Genomic DNA, 25,512 nt, shown 5'->3' on the forward strand with positions numbered 1-25,512 from the left:
TCTGGACTATTTTAATTTTTTGGGTAATGTATAAATTTCGGTTCTTCGGTTCGGTTTCATCAAAGTTCGGTTCGACTATTTCGGTTTTAGTTTTTTGAAGGTGAACACCAAACACCGAACCAAACTAGTTCGGTTTGGTTCTTTCGATTACGTTTTCTTGAAGTTCGGTTCGGTTCGGTCCGGTTTTTCAATTTTCGATATTTATGCCAGCCCTATACGCAATGAATGTTTGTACCAAAAGCTATATAACTTGTACACTTTAATCAACTGTTTTTTTATCCCACATGGACATATGTTATAGTGTTTAATATTAATATTTATTCCCTTCTCATGTATAGAAGTTTGCACTTCAATTTTAATTTTTCGACACATTTATTTCCTCGGTGCACTTTTACTTGTTCACTTTTCACTTTTGACGTTCTTGCTGAATATTTATTCTCTTCTCATGTATAGACGTATGCAGTTCAATTTTAGTTCTCCTACACAGATTTATTTCCTCCGTGCACTTTTACTTGTTCACTTTTGACTTTTCACGTTCTTTAAGAATTAATAAATCCCACGTGGACATATGTCATAGTACTTAATATTTATTCTCTTCTCATGTATACACGTATGCACTTCAATTTTAATTCTTCGAAACATATTTATTTCCTCCTTACACTTTTACTTATTCACTTTTGACTTTTCACATTCTTGCTGAATATTTACATATGTCATAGTACTTAATATTTATTCCCGTCTCATGTATATACGTATGCACTTCAATTTTAATTCTCCGACATATTTATTTTCTCCATGCACTTTTACGTGTTCACTTTTGACTTTTCACGTTTTTGCTGAATATTTATTCTCTTCTCATGTATAGACGTATTGTTACACCCCGAAAAATTTCGTGTTACCAAGACTGTAAACGGCTTAGTATGAGCTCAAGGGAGAGAAAAATTATACAAGGATCAAGGATGAAGATTATATGATCTGAGTATAAGAATATATATATATATATGACATTTGGAGACCGTATGGAGTAAATCAGTTAACACACTACTTGATGAATATCCCTCGTAACTGTAAGTTAAGGTGGGGCCCACATGTCGGGGTTTTATAAAGGACATATGAAAAGTGATATGAGTAGTACATGGGAAGTTGAGCAAATCTTAAGAGCACCCTTAAGCCAAATATGGGCATAAGCCCTCCAAAAGGATGATTTAAGGATACGTTTTCGGATGATCTGATTTGGAGGGGCCAAAACGCTATTATAAGTTTGGAATTTGGAAACACACCAAAAATAAAAGTTGTAGATAATTGAAAGATCTTTCCAATCATAGGTCGTGGGCCCTCATACGATATCGGGATTAAGAGTTATAACCATTTTAAGATAAAGACTCCAAGCTGCCAAATGGCTTCCGCGGGTCCCACTTGAGAAGGTCGGTGGAACCGACTTATGAGGGGTATAAATACCTCCATTAACTCCATGTTTTTAGAATTTTACATTCTCAATAGTCCTATAAACTTCCCAACACAACCCCCAAACATTTATAGCCCATTAAGTCAAGAATTTAACAAGATTACACCAAATTTAGTCCATGAAAGGTAATTGTTCTTGCTTCTACTTGATGTTGTGGTAAGTTTGGTATTGAAGAAAGTTGGTGTGGCTGAATTTCTTCAAGTATAAGGTATGTTCTTCATCCTATCTCTTATGTTGAGTTGATTTGAAGGTTTAGCAAGTCTTAAAAGTGAAAATAGTTATGGAGGAAAGGTCATAAAGTGTTGTGTTGTAGTTGTTGTGTTTATGGACTGTTTTGAGCATGTTGTGGTCGTGTGGCTGGGATGATTTACATGTATAGAGATGGTATCTAATGTTGTTGGTGTGTTGAGGAGATTATGCTCCTTGATTAGGAAGAAAGGAAGTGTATATTGTTGTTGTATGTTGAAATACATCGTGTGGGATATTTTATGGAATATATTGGTATTGATAATATTGTTGTTGATGTTGGTATTGTTGTTGTTGTTGTTGTTGGTTGCTGGATTGTGATTTCGGGCTAGGCATATAAACAAGGGAGATGCTGCCCGACTTTTGACAGATTCTAAAGGAGTTTGGTTTAAGGACTTGAGATAGGCATATGACGATAAGTCTAACGGTAGTATAATTTCTCTTGACTGTAGATTTTCAAGTTCGGGAGAATAAGCATTAATTCGTAGGAGATCAATCAGGTATGTTAAGGCTCGTCCCTTTCTTTCAAAGGCATGATTCCCATGTTATGATTCCATAAATGTTTCCATAACCGCCTTGTTTCAAAAGCTAGAAGTTTATGACTCTTAAAGATTCTTATGATGTTAAATGAAAAATGTTCTATGATGATTGTGACGATGATAATGATTCTCTTCTAGAAACTCCGAAGCTATTATTTGAGAGCATTATGAGATTATTGAGCCATTCCATGAATCCCTTGATCTTACTTATTGTTAATGGTCTCACCTCATGTCATTCGTTCCTTCGAGGTGAGATATAGCGAAGATAACGATTCTATTTTTAGTGCTATCTAAGTTCATGATTCTCGAGACTCCCGTGACATCGTCGATTTCATCTTACGATGGTTGATCCTTCAAGGAATGATATGGTGATAATGGTAATGCTAATGATGATGTTGATTTCATTTATGTATTTTTTTTATGTGTATATATGTATGTATGTGTCGCATCCCGCTGATCAGCTGGAGATAACACCGCGCCTACACGGCAGGGTAAGATAACACCGCGCCTACATGGCCGGGTAAGATAACACCGTGCCTATATGACCGGGTAAGATAATACCATGCCTTATTGGCCGGGCAAGATGCTATGTATATATATTACCGCGCCTTAACGGTCGGACGAGATATTATGATGTGATGTTTATATATATAAGGCACAGTTGACAGGGGATGACGCTGTGGCCTTTGTTGTGATGTATATATATAAGGCACAGTTGACAGGGGGTGACGTTGTGGCCTATGATGTGATGTTTATATATATATATATAAGGCATAGTTGACAGGGGGTGACGCTGTGGCCTATGATGTGATGTTTATATATATATAAGGCACAGTTGACAGGGGGTGATGCTGTGGCCTATGATGTGATGTTTATATATATAAGGCACAGTTGACAAGGGGTAACGTTGTGGCCTATGTTGTGATGTTTTTAGGGGTGACGATGTGGCCTATGTTGTGGCATTTCTATAGATTTATGTGTTCTGTTGATATAGCCATAATGATTTATTTATCTTTGCTCATTCATTGAAATGTCTCAGATGTCTTCCATGATTTTATGTACATATTGATTTAAAAAGGTTAAAGTTGCATGTATGGTACCCGCCTTAAGAGGCAATCAAATGTACATGTCATCTTTATCCCCTGTTATGTTCTATATTTCTTATTATGTTGTTATTCATGCGTTACATACTCAGTACACCGTTCGTACTGACGTCCCTTCTTGTGGACGCTGTGTTTCATGCCATGCAGGTATATACAGATGAGTAGAAGACATTGGCTATAGGATGTTCCCAGGCTATCAGCTGGATTGGTGAGCTCCATCTCAGTTCGGAGTGTTGCTGAGTCAGAGTACTTATGTTATGGTATCTCGCGTATGTTAGAGACTTTTGCAGACAGTGTCTCGTGGATAGTGCGTCGAGATGTCGACAGTTGTGTAAAGCGACCATATAGGTCGATGTGTTTTTATGTTTTATTTTTAAGGATTTTATTGTGACTAAAGGTTTTCTTTGAATTAACGATAAGGGAGAAGTCCCTGATTTGACGAAAAAGTTTTATTGAATTTTTTTTTTCTTTACCTAACGGAAGCGTCATTTCGTAGATTAAAGGTTCACAAAAAGTCGTGACTCCTGGATGGAATAGTAGTATGGTACTCAGCCGAGTAGGGTCTTGGGTGTCAGTCGCGGCCCTCCGATTTGGGTCGTGACACGTATGCAGTTCAAATTTAATTCTCCAGCACAAATTTATTCACTTTGACTTTTTACATTCTTTAAGAATTAATAAATCCCACATGAACATATGTCATAGTACTAAATATTTATTCTTTTGTCATGTATACATGTATGCACTTCAATTTTAATCTCTGACACATATTTATTTCCTCCGTGCACTTTTACTTGTTCACTTTTGACTTTTCACGTTCTTGTTGAATATTTATTCTCTTCTCATGTATACATGTATGCACTTCAATTTTAATTCTCCGACATATATTTTTTTTTTTTGTGCACTTTTACTTATTTACTTTTGACTTTTCATGTTCTTTAAGAATTAATAAATGAAGTACTCCCTCCGTCCCATATTACTTGGCCACATTACTAAAAATATATGTCTATTCTTCTATTCTATATTTTTTTTTTATATATTTCTATTATATATAAACGCCCAAGGTGGACGAACACAGCAACAATAGGTTGTACAAAAAGTAACTGAAATTGTACTCTAAGCAAGGACAAACGTGTGTACATTTCAGATGTTGAACACTAATTCTACCTCTTGTGTGTTTACTTTTTAAGTCCCACAGGTCCGCAGTGTTTCAATTGACCTTTCATTTCCTTCATTTGGCATATACTCCTTTTGTCTCAATTTAAGCCTTTGCGTTTGACTAGACACGGAGTTTAAGAAATAAAGATAGACTTTCAAATCTTGTGATTCCAAATTAAAAATATGTATAATATAATAAAATATCCTTTGAATCTTGTGATTATAAACATGACATGTATGATATTTAAATTGTCAACTTACTAAATATAAAAATAGGCGGACATAACTAAAATAAGACAAATTTTAACAACAATTGAGAAATTAAGGGGAAAAATAAGAGGAAAAGAAAAAAATATGTAGACTCACTAAGAAAAATCGCAGTATTCTTTGCAAAATATACAAACCATAAAGACTAACTAAATTGAGTAACCAAATTAATCATATTGGGTCCCGTGTATCGCACGGGCATAGTTTGGTAGTACTAGTAGCTAAGAGAAAGTAGAGAACCAACTCAGATTTACAAAGATTAACTTTGTAGGTGGATGATCTTGAAATTTTGATTCACTTGTCTATGGGTAAAAACTTCAAGTTTAATAAATTTTGCCTTGGGGCAAAACTTTTGACTTTTGAAAGTTTCTCATTGAACAAGCGAGAATTAAAAATTCAAAATCACTCATTTCTATGATCATTGGATATAATTTGTTAACTTTAACCCGTCTCAAGATATATCTCTAACCCGTTTGGACAACAATTATACATTGGACTGATATTTTGAGGAGGAAAATTGAAGATGTTTTTCAAGTGGAAATTCTTCCCACTCATAAACTTCTAATTTTTTTTCAAATTAAATGCATGTCCAAACACAGTTTCAACTTTCTAATATCCCTTTTCAATTTATTTTCAAAAACTATTTTATCCTCAAAAATCAATTTTTTAATATTCAAACGCCAACTTCTACTGTTAAACCAACAAAAGCATTAGCAACCTTAACAAATTTAGTTTCCAATTACAAAACCCAATTCATGAACTGCCAACTAGTACATGGAACAAACTTTAGATTGATAAAACATTCAAATCATCTTAGTGAAATCAAGTGGGTGCATTGGGAAATTCCTACTTGTAAATGAGGTTCCACTACCCATTCCACACTCTCTACACCTATATTAGTTAAATAATCCATCACAAGACCCATCGTGAGATTCACAACCCTAACCCCTTTAATCAAATAGTTTCAATTTAACAAAGTGTGAGTGAACAAACATTTCAAACCATTAATAAAGAACCTAGTAAAGTCAATTACATAAACGAATAGGATGTGTTTCTCATCGTAGTCTCTATGGGATTCGACCCCAACCTAGTTGAGTTATATATTGGACAACGACCGCTTTACATCATTAAAAGGTGTAATTTGGGCGACATCACTAACACAGGGCCTATGTTTGGCTTCTGGAAGAACATTTTTTACAGCATTAGCTAGACACTGCAAGTTACACAAAGTCAAATAACAAGAAAAAGGAAAAGTAAAGGGCAGAAATCAGTGAAAAAAATCAGCACCGTTGCGTTTTGCATGTCAAAAATGATTGTCACAACTTCACCACTCTTCAGCTCCAAACACCTTCAACGACTGAATAAACCAACTCCTGGTGGTTTTCTTGTCTCCCACTGCCCAAGCTAGTGGTTAAAAGTGGTTCATGGAATCGTGCTCAATAGACATCAATAGTTGACCCTTATGTCTTCTTTTTAGAAAAACTTCATTGATCAAACCAATTAGAAGTTTCAAACTTTCTATTCATCCTTCATAGCCTTGAAGCAAATGTACATTCTCAAGACCCTTATTTTACTTTGTCCAAGTGCATCTCTAGAGATATATTAATTACAATATCAGTTCCTAAAATTTGACTGCCTAAGTTTCTGATCATAAACTTCAAGCCTGTTACAGTCATTCTTGAAACTGCTTTTAACTTATCAAGAATCATTCTTTTTGCCTTTTTCAGCCTAGATTTTGAGAAATTCAAACTAAAATTAGATTCAACTGTCCTTTCATGTCCTTGGTAGAATATTTTGAATTGCTTTGAATTTGCTGCTCAAAATAAGCAGCTGCTACAACTGCCTCAACCATTAACAATCCATACAAGTATGCCTAGACACCAAGATTTTAACTTTATAAGTAGTTAACGTCCCATCCTATGATACGAGGCACATAAAGAGATAATCACCAACTATCACACTGATACCTAAATTTTATTGTATCGTCCTTGATTGTTTTCAACTTCTTCTTATTAACCAAAGCATAAAAGTTCATCTCCTGTCTAGCTTCTTGGGCCTAAAGATTATAACCAATTTCAACTCCTTAAATTTGTCTAGCCTATCACTTACCACTTTCCTTTTATCCAGTTCATAACTTTGAAGCACATCAACATAACATTCAGCGAGATCTGAATCTTAAAAGGCATTATCAGCAACCTTATATTTGTAGCACAAGACAATTTTATGAGAACCAATGTATTAAAAGACAGTTTTTTGGACGAGTCCGGGGGTGGGGCAAGAAAATAAAACACCAAGCGGTCTTGAAAGTGGGGAGGGGGTGAAAGTAATGTGAGACGTAAACCTCATTATTTTAGGCATACTCTTAGGTGTTGGCAAGTTTTGTTTTGGAGTTTAAATCGAGAAAGTGCTTTTCTAATTAGAATTTTAAATTGCTAAATAAGTCCTTAGTTTAATATAAAAATAACATAAAACTCGGCTTGTTATTAAATTCTAAGAAGTTGAAAGGTTTTCAAAAAAAAAAAAAAATTGGTCTAACTTTTATTCTTTCTCTTCACTAGGTAAAGAGGAAAATGGTCAATTAGCAAATTACAAAGCAAAAAATGCATCATCCTTCACAGTTGCTCCGGTTCGATGCTTCTAACTGTAGGTTCCTTCTTCTCTTTTCTTTCTTTTTAAGTTAGTTATATAATTTCTTCTCATTTATTTTAAAAAAATTGATTAATTTTTTAGATAAAAGAATTCTGATTCATTTTTAGTCAATTGTTGATTCTGATTAGCGTTTTAAGATGAAGTAGTACTATATACATTTTCAGTTACTCTATTTTTTCTTGAAATTTCAGTGTAATTTTATGTTTTTAATCTATTCCTATATAGTAATTATAAAATATTAAAACATAAAAATTTAATGGGGCTTGCGCCTGGCTTCGCGGTCTTGCTTTTTAAAACACCGGTAAGACAAAGTACTGCATATCAATCTAATGCATGGTTTCAGTTTATTTTCTGCACCAACTAATTACCCACAGGAGAATGTTTGCTTGTTTGAGACAAAATTGACAAAGTCCTTTTATTGAATACCATATATTTTTTTAAAAAATATAAGAAAAGATACTATTATGAGCTTTAATTTCATTATTTGTTTTTACGAAAATAATGACATCAGATAATACTAGTTGCAGTGGGTTTTAAATTTAGTACAATCCAGTTCGTAGCTCAAGGATAGGACGATGTTAATTATATTTGATTTAATAAAGAAAGAATTTAAAGATTGAGAGATCACATTATGAACCAAAGCTGGACATTGGGCATATGATGAAATCTTATATATCGTAAAAATAATAATAATAATAAAGCTGGAGACAAACCATATTCCTAGTTTGTATATATCTACCCGCTTAAAAATCTATATATAACATAAAGCTAGGCATAGACAAGGTGATGCGACACCTCTCTATGACCTTCATTTCTATTTATCTTTTATCTCCTTTTTTTTTGGCATTTTTCCCTATATTTTTATACATAATCTACTACTTAATTAATTAAATTAACAAAAACAAAAGCTTAATAAATTAAATACTCCTTTGGCAAAAGTCAGCCCACGTACTGAAGAAACCTTCTAATTCAGCCCACGACCACATATTGATTGCTACTTTAATTTGTTTACAATAAAGTGGCTGTTTCAGATTCTTCTTCTTCCTCCGTAGACTCATCTTTATGTTCTGCTTATTACTACTATTAAGAAGAGTGAGTTCCAACTCACTTTCTCGTCGTCCGTTGCAATTCCTTGAAAGTGTGGAAAACAATTTTGTTTATGAGACTTCTAGTGCACTTATGAGGACTCAATTAGTATAGTTATTTGGTTGCTGTTTGTACAGAATCATTTTTTTTAAGGTTTTATAATCCACCAAAAAAGAGATTAAGGAACTACTGAAAATCGTATTTAGTTTTAAGCACAAAACTGTAGAGAATCTCACAAAAAATTGTTTTTTCTTTCAGAAGAAGTGAGGAAACCTATGCACAAGAGACCTGTAGTTTAACTTGTTATAAGAGGCTTTCTAGTTTCATCACCATATCATACAAATCAGATTAATCTATCAAGCTTCATCCATTTTCAATTTATGAATATAGCTTTGAATGCACTATTGTTAGTGGTACTAATAAAAAGAAAATTCCAGTACTGAAATAGAGATGGGACCTAGTTCAAAACTTCAAATGGAAATACCTGATATGATAGCTATGTTGTCATACTTTTTACCAGAAACATCAGCCCTCAAGATAACCATAACCTGGTTTTCAGGACAAAAGATAACATGTTATAACCAACCTTGGAACTCTAGTTATCTCAGTAGAGCAAGATGTAAGTGAAGTAACTAAAAATAGATCATCTCAGGATAACTAACCTGAAATAGATCTCAGTAAGTCCCTCAATGAAATTTGTCACAACATCTGCAAATCATTACAGTTCAGTATGTACAAATAGTAAATACTCAGCCTTTCAATAGATAACATAAGACCTACAATACCTATATTAAGCATCACAGAACCATATAGCATTTAATTATGCCAATAAAGATCATACACACAAATGTACGTACGTACATACTGAAATAAAACAAAATTTCCCTCCTCAAGAGGAAGGAACTAAGAAAAAAAAAATGAAATCGAATAGAAGAACAATAATTATCAGACTCCGAAGTGTTGAACAGACTCACAAACAGACAACTACCATGACACGCAAAAAACTGAAATAATGAAGATGAAACAAAACAAAGTAACAAAAGTACCAGAATTAGACAATCGCAAATACTGGGAAATCGAGAAGGAATTTTTTTCCTGGCCTAACAAGCTGAAATCCCACTTTCACTACAGTATTTTTACCTGCAATAACAAAAAAATCCTCTGTCTTTAACAACAACTTATTAAAGCATATGATCGAGTGCTTCCTTTTCCTGTTCAATATGACCTTAATCAAACAACTACACTCCTTTTTAATTACAATAAATTAAATATATTACATTTCATATCACCGTAGGCACTAAATTACTGATAGAATATTGCATGCGTGTATATAGAGGCTTGTGATAGATAAAATCTAAAACATATTATTTTCCTCCAATGTGGCCTCATCCTAATCAGAAGCTACAAATAGACAAAAGTGCTATTACGGAACCAGGTTAAGAGATGCAGCACCCTCCCACTCTTCCTCTTCACGTTATTGTATGTATTCCCAGTTTGCGTAAATGATCCTCAGGAGTTATCAATTAACACCAAAACACCCTGTAATACTAATTAGGTATTGAAAAATATGGATAGCAAAATTTCAAAGGAACTTACTTTCCTATGAATGTGCATTGCCTTCCTAACAAAGATCAATCCACGGAGGAACTCTTTTCTCCAAAATTTAAAAGAAAACAGATAAATAGAGGAGGACGGATGCTCCCTGCCAATGCGAGCTGTTTGACAGGCACGGGCATGGATAATGCGTATTAAATTGAACTCAAGGGTAAAAATAGTAAACATTGGGCAGGAGAGATTTTACCTGCAGATAACGTTATGAAACCCTGAACTGCGAACGAAATAATGAAACTCAAATGCAAGCAGCAATAAATAAGAAAAGCTAGCTGCAAAGTGTAAGGTAAGATGCATCAGATATCATGAAGTTTCATACCAAACTGACTTTAATGTCATATCCATTGCATGCAGGTCAAATAACCTCATGAATTTTATAAAGCCGTTTTATGAGAGCAAACCATCACACAAAATACTTCTCTGACATCAGAGAGGAACGTGTGCTTACATATAATTTACTTGGTACATGAGAGTGAATGCTGAATGACGTGCTCTGGTATTATCGGATAGGCAGTTACAAATATTCTTGTTTTCAGACATTTGCATTAGATTTCTTCAGCAAGTCATAATGACTCTGTGCTCAAATCACGTTCACGACATAATTTGACAGTTGACGTTTATTCAACGCAAGATATGGTCTACACGCAGCCGTTTAAACTAATAATAGTACCCTCAGAAGTGAAATGTATATGCAATTAGCTTTTTATACGATTGTTGCTCTGAAGTGGCTAAAGTTCCTTTGAGCTAGTGCTGACTTTTTTCCAACTGGCATTTCCCTGTAAGTGCTACATCTGTATACAGTGAAAACCGGATGAGGGTCAATCCGGGGTAACCGTGGCTCGGAGGAGGAAAAGGAAGGAAAGTTCGTGTATAAGCATCGGGTTTCCGGATAAGCATTCGGATCAAAGCCGAGCGGAAGCATCATCGGTCCCGGTTTTTAAGCCACCGAAGGTTCGGATCTCTTTCCGGGGGTTACCGCCGGAAGTCCGGTACCCGTGAGTCCGTTGGTCCGTTATGACCGTTACTGGGGCGCAGCAGTGGTGTCACATCACGGTCGGCTACCAACTATGCGTGTGTCAGACGACGCCGTCAGTCAGATCCCATCACATCCATACAGGGGCTGTCCTTTTATTATTATTTTATTACTTCACCCATGGGTTCATCACTATAAATAGGGCATTCCCTCCTCACTTTGGGGGTTGGTTGATCTTTTATTCAAAAGAACACTTGTAACACAATACATATATATATACAGTTCTAGCAATCTCAATATTGATATTTTCCATTGTAAGTTTGTCATCTATATCATATTTTTTCAATCAAATTGGCATTCTCATCCACGGTTTGTAATAAACATTGGGACTCAAGCACATATCCTATACTCACACACAAATTCAATTGATTACCGAATCCGGGGTAAACAGTTTGGCGCCCACCGTGGGGCAAGGATAATAGTTCTTGGTCCTGATTCTTGTCGTTCTCACCTCCAAACCGTAACACTTCCGCCTCGTTTGTCTCGACAAAAACTGACTCATGGCTGATGTTGAGCAGTCCGGCCATGTCAATAATACCGAGATTGTGGCAGAAAACGAGGAAAGCGAATTACGGGGACTACCAAACCCCGCTGACCCGAACCGCATCGACTCGAGGGAGGGCCTCAACCGACAAAACACGGTGGATCAAATTAACGCCGCCCTACCGGCAACTGATCCCCTAAGAACTCGCAACTCCGTCACATTGTCTCGGACCCAAAGCCAGAAGGAGCCGGAGGCACCAAATGACGGCATTAATTTGCGTTTGATTTTCGAGATGTTGCAGGAACAAAGAGCGGCAATCGCCGAGCAAGGGATGGCGATTGCCCGGTTGCAGAGCGGGCAGGGGGAGCCTGGGCCGGAAAAGGCCAAGGGAACAGCGGAAATCGAGAGAAGCAGGCCGCGGACGGTCGAGAGCAATGATTCCGGAGCCGGTTCTTCCACCGAGGTACTAAAGATGCTTGAAACCTTAGCGAAACGAGTGGACTCTACCGAAAAAAGGGTAGAGACTTACAATTCTCGGGTAGATCAGATACCGGGGGCTCCCCCTTTGCTGAAGGGGGCTAACTCGAAAAAATATATTCAAAGGCCTTTTCCCCCGAGTGCAGCGCCCAAGTTGATCCCGAAGAGATTCAAGATGCCGGACATTCAGAAATACGACGGCACCACGGACCCGCATGAGCACGTGACCTCGTACACCTGTGCTATCAAGGGTAATGATATGGAAGAAGATGAGATAGAGTCAGTACTGTTGAAAAAATTCGGGGAGACTCTGTCAAAGGGGGCGTTGACGTGGTACGACCATCTGCCCGAGCATTTGATCACTTCTTTTGAGATGCTCGCCGATGCCTTTGTGAAAGCCCACGTCGGTGCAATAAAAGTGCAGGCCCGTAAGGCTGACATTTTCCGGATAACCCAAAGGGACGGCGAGTTATTGCGGGAATTCGTCACCCGGTTCCAGAGGGAACGAATGGAGCTACCCCCGGTACCGGAAGAGTGGGCCGCACAGGCCTTCACAAAGGGCCTCAACATGCTAAGTTCGGTGGCCTCGGCAAAATTGAAAGAGAGCTTGCTGGAATACGAGGCCGTAACGTGGGCCGACGTCCACAATCGGTATGAGTCAAAGATTCGGGTGGAGGATGATCAATTCGAGTTCTCTCCGGTAAGGACCAAAATAAGTAGAGGTTTCGAGCCGCCAAGGAAGGGATACGAGGCCATGTCTGAATCATCGAAAGGAAGGTTTCGGCCATATCCCTATCCGGATAAGCAAAGTTTCAGGTCGGAAAAGGCAATAGAAAGCCCGAGCCATTTCTCAGGACGCGGCAGCAAACGAGTGGAGCGGCCATCGAACAGTCGGGGACTCTCATTTAGGAGCGATGCCGGAAGTTCCGCCGGCAATAAAGTTCCTCCAAAAATTTCGGAATACAACTTCAACGTTAGTACTTCAGGACTTGTCTCGGCTATTGGACGTGTCCCCGATGTAAGGTGGCCTAAACCATTGAGGTCGGATCCGGGTCAGCGAGATCCGGGTGTAGTATGCGAGTATCACGGGACCCACGGGCATCGAACCGAAGATTGCCGTCAATTGAGAGACGAGGTAGCCCGGTTATTGAAAAATGGTCACCTCCGAGATCTGCTGAGCGACCGGGCCAAAAATCACTATAAGGAAAGGGAATCTTTTCAAAAGTCCGAGCCTGTCGAACCCCAGCATACGATCAACATGATAGTGGGCGGGACAGACGCCCCTCGAGGGCCGGTAATGAAGCGGACGAAGATCTCTATTGTTCGTGAAAAGCGTACCCGAGGCCATTCGGCCGAGGGATCCATCTTCTTTAATGACGAAGACGCAGAGGACATCGTTCAACCCCACAATGACGCATTGGTAATCTCTATACTAGTCTTTAAAACTAAGGTTAAACGTATTCTGATTGACCCAGGTAGCTCGGCCAACATCATCCGATGGAGGGTGGTTGAACAGCTAGGACTGCTCGGCCAGATCGCACCGGTGGCTCGGGTGCTAAGCGGGTTCAATATGGCGAGCGAAACCACAAAGGGGGAAATCTCATTGCCTGTAAATGTGGGTGGCACCATTCAGCAAACGATGTTCTATGTGATCGAGGGGGACATGAAATACAATGCATTATTGGGCAGACCTTGGATACATAGCATGAGGGCGGTGCCCTCAACACTACATCAGCTATTGAAATTCCCCACGCCGGAAGGAGTGAAAACCGTCCGGGGCGAGCAGCCCGCTGCAAGGGAAATGTTTGCAGTAGAAGAAGCGGCACCTCGGCCCGAGGGGCCGGAATGGAAAAGTGCAACCGGAGGCGAGATTCCCAAATAGCAATCAAAGTGCGCCGGGTTGAACCCGGTACATAAGGAGGAAGATTACGAGGTACCCAGATCGTTCGTCATGCCAGATGACTCGGATGCAACTCAGTCAACTGTGGAGGAATTGGAGCAGATCATCCTGTTCGAATATCTCCCGGACAGAAAGGTATACCTGGGCACGGGGCTCACCCCGGAGCTCAGGCGTCGATTAATTGAATTTCTTCGTGCTAACGCCGATTGCTTTGCATGGTCGCATATAGATATGACAGGTATATCACCAGAAATAGCAACTCACAAGCTCAGCCTGGATGGGAAGTTTACTCCGGTGAAACAGAAAAGGAGACCCATGGCGGAGGCTAAACACGCATTTGTGAAGGACGAGGTAGCAAAACTTTTGAAGATAGGATCCATCCGAGAGGTAAAGTACCCGGACTGGCTGGCCAACGTTGTGGTAGTACCCAAAAAAGGTAACAAACTTCGAATGTGTGTCGACTTCAAAGATTTAAACAAGGCATGCCCGAAGGACTCGTTTCCGTTGCCTCATATCGACAGAATGATCGATGCGACGGCCGGGCATGAGATGTTGAGTTTTCTCGACGCTTACTCCGGGTATAACCAGATCCGGATGTACCCGGGGGATCAAGAGAAAACATCCTTCATCACCCGGTACGGGACCTACTGTTATAACGTCATGCCTTTCGGACTAAAAAATGCCGGTGCAACTTACCAACGCCTAGTTAATGAAATGTTCGAAGAACAGATAGGGAAAACAATGGAGGTTTACGTTGATGATATGGTTGTTAAGTCCCTGGAAATAGAGGACCATTTAAAGCATTTGCAGGAAACCTTCAATGTGCTTCGCAAATACAACATGAAGCTTAACCCGGAGAAGTGTGCATTCGGTGTGAGATCTGGCAGATTCCTAGGTTTCATGGTGTCAAACCGAGGGATCGAAATCAACCCGGACAAGATCAAAGCCATCGAAGATATCGAGGTAGTGAACAGCATAAAGGGGGTTCAGAAACTCACCGGGAGAATCGCAGCACTAAGTCGCTTCATATCGAGATCCTCGGACAGGAGTCACCGGTTCTTCTCCTTGCTCAGAAAGAAGAATGATTTTATCTGGACACCGGAGTGCCAAGAAGCTCTGCAGGATCTGAAGAAGTACTTGTCTAACCCCCCTCTACTGCACACGCCGAAGGCAGGTGAGACACTATTTCTGTACCTAGCGGTCTCCAAAGTTGCGGTAAGCGGCGTTTTGGTCCGAGAAGAATCAGGTACGCAATTCCCTATCTATTACGTGAGTAGAACATTGGGGGATGCGGAGACCCGTTACCCCCATCTGGAAAAGTTGGCGTTGGCACTAGTAAGCGCCTCCAGAAAGCTTAAGCCTTACTTTCAAAGCCATCACATATGTGTAGTAACTACTTATCCTTTGAAAAACATCATGCATAAACCCGAGTTGTCGGGTAGGCTAACGAAGTGGGCTGTAGAGGTCAGCGGCTATGACCTCGAATACAGACCCCGAACGGCCATCAAATCCCAAATCTTAGCCTATTTCATAGCAGACTTCGCCCCAGCCATGGTCCCCGAGGTCGAAAAAGAGTTCCTGCTGACCTCGGGAAAGGCCACGGGCATTTGGTCTCTGTATACGGACGGGGCTTCGAACCTTAAAGGTTCCGGGCTTGGCATTGTCCTTAGGGCCCCGGCCGGTGATGTCATTCGACATTCCATCAAAACTATCAAGCTAACTAACAATGAAGCCGAGTATGAGGCTATGATTGCAGGATTAGAATTGGCCCGGAGCATGGGGGCAGAAACTATCGAGGCAAAGTGCGACTCGCTTTTGGTCGCAAACCAGGTGAATGGCACGTTTGAAGTCAAGGATGAACGGATGCAGAGGTATCTCGAGAAAACCAGAGTGATACTTCACCGATTTAAAAAATGGACCCTGGAGCATATACCGAGAGAACAGAACTGTGAGGCCGATGCACTGGCAAATTTGGGATCTGCGGTCGAAGGGGTCGAAATCAACTCCGGAGAAACGGTGCAACTGACAAGAACGGCCATAGAAAGCGGACACGCTGAAATATACTCGACAGGTCTGACTTGGGATTGGCGCAACAAATACATTGACTACTTGCGTGATGATAAGCTTCCAAGCGACCCGAAGGAGTCGCGTTCGTTACGAACGAAGGCAGCCCGATTTTGCTTAGTGGACGGTCAATTATACCGACTCTCTTTCCACGGACCCTTGGCTAAATGTTTGGGCCCCGGGGAAACGGAGTATGTGATGAGGGAAGTACATGAAGGGACCTGTGGCAATCACTCTGGTGCGGAAGCTCTGGTCCGGAAGCTGATCAGGGCCGGGTATTACTGGAATCAGATGGATGAAGACACGAGAAACTTCGTCCGAAAATGTGACGGGTGTCAGAGGCATGCCCCGATGGTTCACCGGCCCGGGGAGTCGTTGCATTCAGTGGTCTCACCATGGCCGTTCATGAAATGGGGAATGAACATCGTGGGTCCGTTACCCCGGGCACCAGGTAAGGCACGCTTTATTTTATTTATGACTGATTACTTTTCTAAATGGGTCGAAGCGCAGGCCTTTGAAAAAATCAGAGAAAAGGAGGTTATCGACTTCGTTTGGGACCACATCGTCTGCCGTTTCGGCATTCCAGCCGAAATAACTTGTGATAACGGTCCTCAGTTCATCGGTAGTAAGGTCAACAGTTTCCTCGAGGGGTTGAAGATCAAGAAGATTGTGTCGACCCCATATCACCCGTGTGCAAACGGACAGGCGGAATCCACTAACAAGACAATAATCCAAAGTCTAAGGAAGCGGCTGGTAGCATCGAAGCACCGTTGGAGAGAAGTGTTGCCCGAGGTACTATGGGCTTACCGAACCACGGCGAAGTCCAGCACGGGCGAGACCCCTTTCTCGTTGGTATACGGGACCGAAGCCCTTATCCCCGTCGAGGTTGGCGAGCCGACTCTCCGTTTCAAGTATGCAACCGAGGAGTTAAACGGGGAGGCCATGGTTGTAAGGCTCGACCTGGCAGATGAGATGCGCGAAAGAACTTTGGTCCGAATTGCGGCTCAAAAGCAGAGGATGGAAAGGTACTACAATCGGAGAGCCAAATTTCGGCATTTCCGGGTTGGGGACCTGGTACTTCGAAAAGTCACTTTGCATACAAAAAACCCAAACGAGGGAAAGCTAGGACCAAACTGGGAAGGGCCGTACAAGGTGACCGGTGTAACAGGCAAAGGATCGTACCAGTTGGAATCCATGGATGGACAATGCCTACGCAACAACTGGAACATAGCCCATCTGAAAAGATATTACTGCTAAGGTATGATCCTCTCATGTACCTTCTGTTAACCGTATTGTCTTTTTGCAGGAAATCGAACACAACACAAAAATAGAAACTTAGGACTGAAAGCACGTGTTGCACTCTTTTCCTTAAGCGCGGTTTTGTCCCAAAATGGGTTTTCCGCCGAGGTTTTTAATGAGGCAACGAGTACAGCGTGCTACGCAATAAAGGCCAAGGGCCAGAACTCGGACACCCGAGGTTGCATCTTCCGAGTGAGGGCTTGGTAACACTCACCCGACCTCGAAGCTCGGATCAGTGTTAAGGGGCCACAGTACCCACATCGAGGCATGGCACGATAAAGAGAAGCAAGGGAAGAAATTCAGCATTTGCCACGGCAAAAGCATAGGCCGGCCACCGGCCTCCGACTTCGATGTAAGGACCAAACGATCATAATGAATCGTGTCCCATTTAGTGTTTGCTATGGCAAAGGTACAACCGACTTCAATGTAAGGACCAAACGATCATAATGAATCGTGTCCCATTCAACATTTGCCACGGCAAAAGCGTAGGCCGGCCGCCGGCCCCCAACTTTGATGTAAGGACCAAACGATCATAATGAATCGTGTCCCATTTAGTGTTTGCTATGGCAAAGGTACAAGGAATGAAAATTCTCCTATATGTACGAACACTTGTAATACAAAAGTCATTACAATAACCAATATTTTGGCAGTGCTCAAGTTGTACGCCCAAAAAACTGGGCGAAGTGAGGTCATCTCAAATCGGCCTTAAAGATAAGTCCCACGGGCAGAATTAATCAACGACCACGGATCATCTTGTCCGAAATTCGGACCAATAGTTCAAGGCAGAATAAAAACAAGCAATCAAACGAAGACACAAGAGAAGTGTAACTTTCGTATACGCAAAGGATACTTTTATAAAGAGTACATTTACATCAAAAATAAAAAAGATCTTAGGCTACTCAGCACGGCTAGAGTCAGAATAATCGGACTCGGTTCGTTCAGAGTCATCCGAGTCGGACCCAAGGGCACGGTTGGCCTCCTCCTCCATCTCCTTGGCCTGGGTAATCAGGGCCGGAAGATCGGATAATCCGCGATCGGCTTCTTCAAGGGTGAGCCGCCGAGACTTCCACTTCTCATACTCGGCAACAATGGCAGTATGGGCCTCGGCCGTCTCAACGCCTTTCCAGGCTTCTTCCAAGTCGGCCTCAACCTTAGCCAACTTAGCCTCTAGCTCAGCTCGGCCTGCCACAGCGATAGTCCTCATGTGGACAGCAGCTTCTAGCTCGGCCTTAAGAACGTCGTTGGCACTCACCGCCTCCTCCAGCTCGGCTTTTAAACCCTCACTCATCCGAGACCGCTCCTCGGCCTTCTCTTCGGAAACTTTCATGTGCTTTTCGTACAGGGCTGTATCAGATTCCAGTTGCCGATTCCTCTCGGCCAAGATAGTCGCATCGGCTTTCACCAAGTCAAGTTCCCCTCGGAGTTGAGAGACAGTGGTCTCCAACTCGTCCAGCCTTGACGAAAACTGAGCTTTGTCTCGGCTGAGGCAAATCTTATCAGCCTCGAGGCTTCGGTTATAATCAGTCATGGCGGCCAACTCATTTTTTAAACGACGACTTTCGTCCTTAGCCGCATCGAGTTCGGGACGAAGGTTGGCGAGAATGGCGACCTGGCTCAACTCTTCCTCTTTCTCTCGGAGGAGGTGTTTGTATTTCTCCATTTCTCGGCCCTGGGCGTCTAGTTGGCCTCGGAGATCATCCATCTCGTGTTGGGCACGGATGAAGGCTTCGTTCACCAGTACTACACTCTGCAAGGAAAGCAAACATAAGGAATCAAAACCAAAATGAGCGCAAAATCTGATTGATATACAAAGATGGCTGTAAGTTCTACCCGGTTGCCCGCGTGCATGCCTTCGTTCATGAGGCATTGCCAAGTGACCCCGGTCATTTTGCGCTTATCCGAGTCGGAAACAAGAGGATGCAAATAACTTGCCACTCCTACCGGACGGGATAGAAAGCCACAATCCTCGGGGACGGTGACTACGACCGATCTGGTCCTTCTCGGCTCAACGCTCGGGGCTGGGAAGATGGTCACCAGGTTATCCCTAGAGCCAGATTCTGACTGTCGGTTGGCCGACCTCGTGACCCGAGGAATTGGAAGATGACCAAAACCCGCAGCTTCACCGGTAGCCGGAGGAGTGGCTGAAAACATATCGTCGAAGTCTGCAACCCTCGGGGCAGGGGTAGACGAACTCGGTATAGACTCAATATTCCTGGCGAGGGCCGGGGGCTCGGAAGTAGAAACCGGTTCGTGGCCGGGCAATGGACGAGCCTGAGTGAGGGCTTCGGTCTCCGGAACTGGAACGGTCCCTTGATCGGTTGCAGCAACCGCCGTTTCCCCGGCTCCTTTTCTCCTTTGCAGGGGAGTATCTTCCGAAGAAGTTTCACCTGAAATGTCGACGAAGTCAACCGACCGAAGAGGGGCCGGGGAAAGGATTTCTTCCGCGCTTGAAAGAAGAGCGGGAATTAAGATACCTTCATTCATAGAAGGCAAGGGTGGTTCGGAGGCAGCCTCCTCGGGTACTGGGGCCGCTAACGGTGCCGGGTCTACCCTCCGAACAATGATGTCAGACTCCACCTCCTCCCTCGGTGGCCGGGCTACACTCCTTGTTTTCTTTCGTTTGGACGGTTGGCCCTTTTCGGGGGGTCGTTTCCTTTTGGCGGCTTCGGCGAGAACGCGAGCGGAACCCGCCATGTCAAACGCGGACGCCGGTGCAGGGGAAGCAGCCCCCGACTCCGATCTAGATGCCACCGAACCCTTCGGCAAGCCTGGATGACAAAAGCATAGGCAGGTTAAGGAAATTGACGGCCTCGAATGGCTAAGGAGGCAACGAGATCAAAGGGAAGCCAAATATTACCATGATTTTGAGCGATCCATCGACCGCGTGATAAGTGGGCCCAAGTCCGGTCCTCATAGGGAAGCTGGTTGAGGAGCGCCGTGACCCACTCAGTCAGATCTCGAATAACCGGGGGAACAAATCCGTTTGCTGTAAAGTAGCGAAAGGGTGGTGAGAAAACAATACCGTAAGCAACTAAACATATGATGACGATTACTCAAAGGATCGAACTTACGTTTGTCGTTCCATTTCTCCGGAAAGGGTTGATGGGAGTCCGGGATTATGTCCTCGGATTTTACTCGGACGTAGTGTTCCAACCACCCCCTGTCCCGGTCTTCGTCCATCTTCGAGAAGAGCGGGTTCCGGCTGCGCTTGGTTAATCTTATGACACCACCCCGGAATATCCTCGGGGAATACAAGCGTATTAGGTGGCCCAATGAGAATTCCTTCTCAGCCCTGATGGCCAGCAACCGGAGGCAGGCAACGACCCTCCAAACAGTTGGGCCGATCTGAGCCAAAGTTACGCCATAAGTCCGGCACATATCCAGTATGACCGGATCAACCGGGGGATCGAGCTTAAGGGTGAAGGGGTAAGTGTACACGTACAAAAACCCCTCCCGGTGGTCGGTTATGGATTCATCCGGCCCGGGTACGAAAACCCTTACCGGGCGTGTGTCCCACCCGCAGTCTGTCCGGACTGTGTCGAGCCTGTCCTCGGTTATAGAGGAAGGATATCGCCTCACGTCGTATCCCCGGTCTGAAACGACGGAGGGTTTTTCTACCTCCAGGTCTTTGTTGAAGTTAAATTTTGCCGGTATAATATCCGAGGCCACAGTTTCGGGGTTACCCTTTTGTTTGACCGGGGATACGGCCTCGGCCCTCGGGGACGAGATTGAAGGAATGTCTGTAGAAGTGGTTTCAGACATAATTGAAAGAAAAGGAGGGAAGTAGGGAATGGCGTGAAGGAAACGAAGGAGGTGACGATTTGAAGAAACAAAGAAGCAATTGACGAGAGTAGTGACAAAGCTAATTCCCTTTCCTTTCTTTTTTTTGTATTGGTAAGAGAAGGTTTGGCAACGAAGTTGTGAACGGAAAGGATGGTTGTTGATGCACAGAAGGAAGAAGAAAAGGGAGAGCAAACGAGAAAAGTGAAAAATGAGGAAAGAAGGGGCTTTTTATAGGCGTAAGGGAGGAACGGTTATCGAGGGCGGCCAATCGAGGATCGCCACGTGTTGCGACATTAATGCGAAACGACGTGTAAAAGGCGGTTGACAGGAACGAACAAACCAGAATTGGACACGTGGGCGGCAAAAAGGAAGACGAAACGGAGCCGTTCCCGCCAAAATAAAGTGATAAGAATTGGCCGACCGGGTGGCCGGATGTACGATTCATTCACTTCCCATCACTCCGATAGATCGTTGGTCCGGGAAGCGCGGGGCTATCTGTATACGGTGAAAACCGGATGAGGGCCAATCCGGGGTAACCGTGGCTCGGAGGAGGAAAAGGAAGGAAAGTTCGTGTATAAGCATCGGGTTTCCGGATAAGCATTCGGATCAAAGCCGAGCGGAAGCATCATCGGTCTCGGTTTTTAAGCCACCGAAGGTTCGGATCTCTTTCCGGGGGGTTACCGCCGGAAGTCCGGTACCCGTGAGTCCGTTGGTCCGTTATGACCGTTACTGGGGCGCAGCAGTGGTGTCACATCACGGTCGGCTACCAACTATGCGTGTGTCAGACGGCGCCGTCAGTCAGATCCCATCACATCCATACAGGGGCTGTCCTTTTATTATTATTTTATTACTTCACCCATGGGTTCATCACTATAAATAGGGCATTCCCTCCTCACTTTGGGGGTTGGTTGATCTTTTATTCAAAAGAACACTTGTAACACAATACATATATATATACAGTTCTAGCAATCTCAATATTGATATTTTCCATTGTAAGTTTGTCATCTATATCATATTTTTTCAATCAAATTGGCCATACGCGGAGTCATCTGTCACTTGCGCTCCTTGCACGTTTATCAATAAGCATTCTCATCCACGGTTTGTAATAAACATTGGGACTCAAGCACATATCCTATACTCACACACAAATTCAATTGATTACCGAATCCGGGGTAAACAACATCATCTAAGGTTTTTTTCAGTATTTTGGGCAGAAAGACATGAATGTCCAATAGTTTTTCATGTATCCTCTTGTCTGCTCAATTTGGGTTGCGTCCGTCTTTATTTTATTGCGAGACAGCTGATTGTCAAGTTTTTCATAACGTTCTTTTGTTAAAGTTGAGGTTTTGTAATCTTAATGTTTCATTTGTAATTAAAGTACACATGTCTATTTAGGATAACATGGAATATAAAGCTCAACCATTTGGTGTTATAACTGAACATATAAAAGTTCAGAACTCACCTCTAACAGTGGAAGTACTTTCCTGCTTTCTCCGGCTCAACAATACAATTTGTCTGGTGTAATTCCATTTACTGCTTGATAAGTACTTTAAACATGATTACTCCAATCCTCGAAAAGGGGGGTAAAGAGAACTATGAAAAGCGAGAAGACATACATATATGTAAGCTAGAAAAGCATTTTATTATTCCAAGGCATTCCACTAAACCAACACATGCTACTTGTTAATACTTCTCAATGGCTTCAAATGGAACAAATATAAATCTGGAAAAAACCATTTATTAAAGAGGAAAATTGTGTGCCCCATATATATTATTTAAACAACAACTAATATAAAAAAATAATTGTGGGTCCCATAATTCTAATATATATATATCCGTTCTAATTTAATTAAAAAAAAAATGTGGGCCCCATATATATTAAACAACAACTAATATTAAAAAAATAGTGCAAATTAATAATGTCAAAAAAAAAAAGTGCACCCCGTATTAAAAAATCAAACAATATTCATGTAATTTCCAAAGTATCTCATTAAGTCAATAATGATGGATTTATTGCCACGTGCGTATTCATAGCAAACACTAATATAATAAAGTTTTAAATACGGAGCACAAACTACAATATTATATTAATCGTGTTTTGAACATAGTATCCCATATTGACAAAATCAAGCAATATATATATATAAATAAAAAAAAAAAAAAAGAGTGACGAGAAAGTGAGTTGGAACTCACTCTTCCTAATAGTAGTAAAATAAACAATGTCAAAAAAAAAAAAAAGTGCAGACTTTGCATTCGTAGCAAACACTAATATAATAAAGTTTTAGATACGGAGCACAAATTACAATGTTATATCAATCGTGTTTTGAACATTGTATATATATATATATATATATATATATATATATATATATATATATATATATATATATATATATATTATATGCATAAAAATAGTGCAAACTAATAATGTCCAAAAGGGTGGGCCCCATACTAAACAACACCAAGCAATATAAAAAAAAAAAAAAAACTATATAAAGCATGGGTTTAGACCCATGCTTCGTCGTCCGTTGTCCCTTAAAAAAAAGTGTGGGCCCCATACTAAATAACACCGAGCAATAAAAAAAAAAGGGAAGAAAAAAAAGTGGAACTCACCATCTCCAAACTCATGGGAAAAAAAAAAGTGGACCCTATATTATCAAAATCAAGCAATATCAAAAAAAAAAAAAAAAGTGAACCCCATATTAAAAAAAATATAATGTTAAAAAAAAGTGTTGGCTTTGTATTCGTAGCAAACACTAATATAATAAAGTTTTAGATTCGGAGCACAAACTACAATGTTATATTAATCGTGTTTTGAACATAGTATATATATATATATTATATGCATAAAAATAGTACAAACTAATAATGTCAAAAAAAAAAGTGTCCCCCATAAAGGGTGGACCTCATACTAAACAACATCAAGCAATATATATATAAAAAAAAAATAAAAAAAATTGGAACCCACCATCTCCAAACTCACTGTAAAAAAAAAGTGGACCCCATATTAACAAAATCAAGCAATATCAAAAAAAAAAAAATGAACCCCATATTAAAAAAATAATAATAATGTCAAAAAAAAAGTGCAGACTTTGTATTCGTAGTAAACACTAATATACTAAAGTTTTAGATACGGAGTATAAACTACAATGTTATATTAATCGTGTTTTGAACATAGTATATATATATATATATATATATATATATATATATATATATATATATATATATATATATATATATATATATATATATATATGCATAAAAATAGTGCAAATTAATAATGTCAAAAAAAAAAAAATGCACTCCATATTAAAAAATCAAACAATATTCATGTAATTTCCAAAGTATCTCATTAAGTCAATAACGATGGATTCATTGCCACGTGCGTATCAATCCATTAGTGGGAGCAAATGAAATTGTTTTTCTTCAAAAAGTTAAGTAGTCAAACCATACAGTTTTCTTTCTTTTTTTATATTAGTTTGAGATCTAATCTAAATATTAAACTGTTGTATTTGCTATTCCGCCATATCATTTATTTGTTATGTTCACTAAAATAAATATACTTAAAATATTTATATTTTAAAATAAGATAGAATTTAATTACTTTTTTATTTTTATTCTTACTCTAATAAATGTGAAAAGAGATTAATGTCGTAAAAAAAAATATATCAAATGGAGATCAAATAATGAATAAGGTAAATTAGTCAAATTATAATTCTAATCGACGTTTTCTTAAAAAAACATGCAAAAGACAACATGACAAGTAAAATGAGCTAAACCGAGAATATTTACCAAAAATTAAAAAATACTATTTCTTCATTTAAATAGAAAATCAATTTCTACTTTGTTTCGTTTTAAACATGTAAAATTAATTTAATAATTTGAATTAGAATTATCCAAATCAAAATTTGATAAAAAATAATAAGTATTTTACACCTTTAAATTAATCGAATTAAAATTAAAAGTATCAACTGATGCTTACATATTGCTATTGTTTTATCTCAAAGAGAGGAAAATAGTTTCCTTTTAAACAAGTCTTTTCTTTTAAAAAATATTAATAAATTTGCCGATTTTGTATTCGTAGCAAACATCAATATAATAAAATTTTAGATACAGAGCACAAACTACAATGTTATATTAATCGTATTTTGAACATAATATATACTCTATGTATATATATATATATAATCACTATTCAAAGACAACTACATACACATAGATGCACTATAATCTAAAGTGTTGGGTCAGTGCGCAGCACGGGCATAGGCCGTCTAGTATAATAATACCTTCTTCTTTTCCCTCTTTCTCCTCCCCTTGCCACAGATAAATTCTTTCTTTTTGGTCTTCA

General features: G+C 40.4%; 1 long non-coding RNA gene across 1 annotated transcript; it reads right to left on the reverse strand.

Annotated features, from left to right (window-relative positions):
• Positions 1–5,729: 5,729 nt before the first annotated feature.
• Positions 5,730–23,378, reverse strand: LOC132633810 (uncharacterized). Its single transcript, XR_009579837.1, has 4 exons — positions 22,624–23,378; positions 9,557–10,393; positions 9,173–9,218; positions 5,730–9,058 (listed from the first exon to the last, which is right to left on the reverse strand). It is a non-coding gene; the product is annotated as an uncharacterized LOC132633810 (long non-coding RNA).
• Between the last annotated feature and the right edge of the window lie 2,134 nt (positions 23,379–25,512).

This window comes from Lycium barbarum, chromosome 3, assembly GCF_019175385.1.
Source record: "Lycium barbarum isolate Lr01 chromosome 3, ASM1917538v2, whole genome shotgun sequence".
Taxonomy (NCBI): domain Eukaryota; kingdom Viridiplantae; phylum Streptophyta; class Magnoliopsida; order Solanales; family Solanaceae; genus Lycium; species Lycium barbarum.